The 5,438-nt window shown below is 39.4% G+C and overlaps 1 long non-coding RNA gene across 1 annotated transcript; it reads left to right on the forward strand.

The window, feature by feature from the left end:
- Positions 1-21: 21 nt before the first annotated feature.
- Positions 22-756, forward strand: LOC128896525 (uncharacterized). The gene is made up of 2 exons (XR_008462011.1): positions 22-179; positions 314-756. It is a non-coding gene; the product is annotated as an uncharacterized LOC128896525 (long non-coding RNA).
- Positions 757-5,438: the final 4,682 nt, after the last annotated feature.

Below are 5,438 nucleotides of genomic sequence, written 5' to 3' on the forward strand. Positions count from 1 at the left end.
TAAACATGTCTGTGGGTCTGAAGCTACTATAAGCTGCAACTTTAATGGAAGATGGAGGAAACTGAAAGAGACTTGTGAGAAGACCCCGAAAGTAGCATCCATCAACACTTCAAATGGAAAATAAATATAATTAGAGAGAGATACAGTGACTCCCAGAAATATTCGGACACTAGTGTATGGTTAGCTTTATGACTTCATATCGTAGTTATTAAAAAAGCAATTGTCTTCGTTACTTTTTCCAATAATAAGTCATTTATTAATGTTATTAAAGATGTATACATTAATCCAAAAATTTACATAAATTACATAATAGCAATACACAACCGAAAGAATATCACATTATCGGGTACGATAAAACACGGAGGAGGCAGTGTAATGGCGTGGGGATGCATTTCGACTTCCGGCGTTGGAAATTTAGTTTCTATCGATGACATCATGACATCATGGATATTTAAATTGCTTTTAAAAAGCAATTTAAAACAAAGTGCAGAAAAAATGGGGATTGCTGAAGATTTTAAATTTTACCAGGATAATGATCCTAAACATAAGTCGGGCATTGTCTAAGAATTTTTATTGTATAATTGCCCCAAGTCCTTCATCCACCTTCACAATCACCAGACCTTAACCCTATAGAAAACTTATGAGATAAGTTGAACCAACGGATTCGCAAGACACCCATTCGTTCCAAAGAAGAACTTAAAATTAGGCTTCAAGAAGAATGAGCATCCATTTCGACAGAATATTTAAAAAAAATAATTTCTAATATACCGAATCGATTGAGACATATTATAAAACAAAAGGGATTTGCAACAAAATATTAATGTGGAACATATAATGTTTAATTTTAATTAATAAATGTTATTCCTCATAGTGTCCGAATATTTTTGTGATCCGAAAATGTGATATTCTTTCGTTCGTTTATTGCTATTATGTAATTTATGTAAATTTTTGGATTAATGTATACAACTTTAATAATATTAATAAATGACTTATTATTGGAAAAAGTAACGAAGACGATTGCTTTTTTAATAACTACGATATTAAGTCATAAAGCTAACCGTACACTAGTGTCCGAATATTTCTGGGAGTCACTGAATATAAAATTATACAAGAACCCTTACACTCTAACATATTATAAAAATAAGAAATATAAATGCAAAACTTACAACTAAAAAATCATCAAGGTAACTTGAGTTTGTACTTTTTCTTAATACTCTACTACTCTTTCTTTCCTATATATAATCTCCTTTTTAATTCCCGTAGACACACTTTAGTAGACGTTATTCTAACTAAACTCTCACTCTTTTATGTTTTTATCACATTACGTTGCAATTTTCAGTCTTTAACTGTATTTAAATACTATGTTGTATATATTGCATATTCACTGTATTCTTTCTACTATCTAAAAAATATATAATGTATATATATACTGCAACGTGATTTCCCGACACGGTCCGCGATCCGCGTCGGGAAGCGTGCAAAGTGAGAGTTTTCCGACTTCTCACGCCTTTACGGGAAATCCCGAGCGCCAGGTATCAGGAAATACCGGCGTAAGAAGCCGAACGTCGCGAAATTTACCACGGCTAGCGATCCGGATCGCGGAGAGGGGCGTGGATCGTCGGCGAGGAAAGGAAGTCTGGGAAAGCCGTCTTCACGGCGAGACGAGGCGGATTAACACAGCACTCGTTTAAAATAATATAGAATATATTGTACGCGAAAGATGTTACAGAATTCGGTGTACGCTGCCGAGCTATCGTAGCGTCAAAGGTCACCGGGACGACCGGTAACCGACACGAGAACTACGTTTCGAAAACACGTGCGGATTTCGTTCACGATAGCCTAAATTCCGTCGCGATTCGCACAAAAGCGATTTTGGAAACGATATTTGTAGTCTTGACGCGGTCGCGGTGGGCTCGACCTCTTCGACGAGAACGTTAACCGGCAGCGATTCTAACACGTGCGCGTTACAATGGACTCGCGACTAGATGTTCGTTAATTCGCTCGATATCCTACGCAAAGGCGATTTCCGGCTAACAATGCTATTTCGCCCGACAGGGTGCTCGGCAGCCACCAGGTAACCCGACCAATTCACGATATCCTATCCATGAGCGTGAGGTAAAGGAGGAAGCGTTTACCGTACCGTCCACCACGTGTGTCGCTGACGAAAAAGGACGAGCTACGCGAGCTCGTCGCACGCGTTGGCTCACGCGCTTCCCCCCAGCCTCACCTCAATGGTCGGCGGTACGCGGCACCTTATGGCGGCCAAATTCAAATCGCGTTATCGGCGCGTTCGTCATCGGCGGTCGTCCAGTCTCGTCCCTCGGCGACTTTGGTGGCGTGTCGGTGCTGGCATCCCTCGAAGACTCTGGAGCGGACCGGGTCTCGGTGCACTCGAGAACCCGGCTGACTTCGCTATCCTAAACGGCCTCCTGCCCCCTGAAGGTCGTAGCGGAGTCCAGGGGCTGTTACCAAGAACCTCCAGCCCCTGTCCATTTGAGCTTCGTCTGGCCAGTACGTGCAGCCGGCGCCGGGTTGGACGGGATCGGTAGACTCTAAGCCACATCGCTCGGTGTTGCCGTCGTTAGCCCAACGCTATTGCCCTTCCGATACGCAAATTAGTCATAACCCTGAGTTACCCTGGTGGCGCTCTCGATCTTGGTCGGTCTCGTTCCCCGCGGAGAGTTCACCTCTTTGTGACGTGGGAATCTGCCACGTCACACTACATACATATACACTTCCCCTTTTTTTTAAATATCTTTTCCTATATCTGTGAAAAATTTCGTAACCGCCTTAAACACTTTGGTTTTGTCTAGTTTCAACAAGTCTGAGACATTTTCTTCTACTTGATTTAAATACTCCTGAATGGAGTCCTTGAAATTGAGTCTTTCTAAATTATATAAACCACATTCAAACATTACATGTGGAACAGATTCCGGTTCTAACCCGCAATCACACACCTAGATATAGACAGATATAGACAAACTTCTGGAAAATATCCAAATAGATTACGAGGATTCTTCTTTTTGGATGTTCGTATCGACCGATAACCCTGCTTGTTTCATATGCAAAAAAGAAGGTCATTTGGCAAAATACTGCCCCTCTCATACTCATACTGCTAACCCAGATCAAGAAGCAAATAATACTAACAATTCTAAATCAGACAAAATAATTAGTACAAGCAGTAACGCAGAAGTGAATATAAATGGTATTGGAAAAATCCCTGTTAATGTTGTTTTTATTTGCGTGAATCGTGAGGAGATTGGATGGATGCTCAAATGAGTAAATGTTTTTTTTTTTAATGCTTTTATTCCTCTTTAGCTTATAGCTTCGACGAGGCGACGATTGGGACTGACTATCTTCCGGTTTAAGAGAAAGATCGTTTCTCGAGTACCGACGGTATCCGAGCGATGTTCGGCTTTACTCGTAAGCGAGCAGGCCGACAACTGTTGCATGTTAAAAACGCGATGTTACAAACTCGGTTTTAACAATCCCGAATGCTGTCAAAAGACCTCTATCATCTAGCAGCATAAGTAATTCACCCATCGATGGACTAGAGCCTCCTCCGATTCCATCTTCATCACTGAAGAATATAAACACCAATGTAAATGAAGATAACAAAGATTTAGGGGAATTCTTGAACCCCTCTTCTCAAGGAAAGCCTGCCAAAAAGAAAATAAAGAAAGAAATGGCTCATACACAGGTACATAATGATATGGACCAAACTTTAAGTCCAATCAAATAAATTTTACTACAGCATCCAGATACTTATATTTTGCAATACGAAAAATTTAAGGAATTTCTTATAGAAGCAAAAGGCAATCCTGATGTTGTCCAGTTAGCCCAATCATATACTAATGATCTCTCACTATTAATCAAAATGCTTCGAGAAACTCAAGTCTAGTTGATAGAGCAATTAAAAATAGAATTTCAAGAATCATCAAGAAACTTGAGTTACACAGGAAATGGGCCTACGAAGTAGACTCCAGTAAAGAAGATTCTGATACTAATGTTACTCATACCGACGTCTCCGTTCCTCCTCACGACGACGCCTCAGATTCGGACAATTCTGGAATAACTGATGACAGCACTTCTCTAATCCCTGTTAACCTATAATCTGGATCGGATCATGTCACAACAAAATCGCAAAGTCACCTTCAACGGCGAACTCAAAGTCACATTCTGGAATGCCAAAGGTTTACAAAAGTCCAAGGAAAAACTGCAAAAACATTTATCCGATGTCGACGTCTTTATTGGCGTAGAAATCTGGTTGAGCAAATAGATGATTTTTAATCTCCCAGATCTCAAATCAGTAAGGGTTGATAGGAATATTAGGCCAGGTGGAGGTATAATATTTTTAATTAGAAAATCGTTACAATTTTCCACGATTCCTTATCTCTGTATAACTAATGATAATATGGAAGTAGGAGCAATACAAATCCTGAACACATTTCCTGAAATCGTCTTCGTAGATTGCTACAGGATTCCTGGCACTCTTACCTCCTCACAAGAATGGGATCAGCTTTTTCACTGTATAAACTCTCATGGCCCAAGCCTTATCTTTAGAGACTTTAATTCACATAACGTCTGTTGGAATTGCACTAAAAATGACCTAAACGGAATTAATCTTCTTAGCTCCGTTAATAATTCTGATTTAATTCTAATAAACGATAACTCCCTTACCCGCATAGATTTCTATAGAAAAAAACTTTCCAACTTAAATCTTGTTCTCTCATCTCCAGATATCTATGACAAAGTTAATTTCAATATTTCCGAAGACACCTGGGGCTCGGATCATTATTCTATAAATATTCAACTAACTGGCAATAAAACACAATTTTTCAAAGACAAAAGGAGATTAACCTCCAAAAGAACCGATTGGTCTAGATATTACAGACTTCTAGGTGAATCCTATCCCATGTTCCTTGATCCGCTATATGATTCTCTAGATACAACTGACAAATACTTTTTTTTTGTAACACAATTATTGAAGCTGGCAGAAAATGCACACCCGCTACAAACTCTTATAATGTTAAACAGCATAGGAATCCTGTAGCTTGGTGGGATGATCAATGCTCAAAACTAATTAGACTTAGAAAAGCAGCGCTCAAAAAATGGAAGTATTCTCGCAACACAAAAGACTCTATAGCTTATAAAAATGTAGGACAATTGCTAAAAGACACAGCAACAAAAAAAAAATTAGTAATGTAAGGGATGTTAGGTCGCAGGTGAGGAATTTGGAAAACAGTTTCTAAGGGAAAAGGAAATGGTTTATTTATTACCATATTGCTTTCCTGGGAGAGGAATAGGAATTACAGGTTTGTTCGAAAAAAAAAAACAAAGCTTTTGGCTCAATTTTTTACAATAACAGAAATTTACAGAAAAGTATATCGTATCGAGGCGTCCGGATGACTCTACCGTCCATTCCCTGGAAGGCGACC

Source organism: Hylaeus anthracinus, unplaced genomic scaffold (genome assembly GCF_026225885.1).
Source record: "Hylaeus anthracinus isolate JK02 unplaced genomic scaffold, UHH_iyHylAnth1.0_haploid 11177, whole genome shotgun sequence".
NCBI classification, from domain to species: domain Eukaryota; kingdom Metazoa; phylum Arthropoda; class Insecta; order Hymenoptera; family Colletidae; genus Hylaeus; species Hylaeus anthracinus.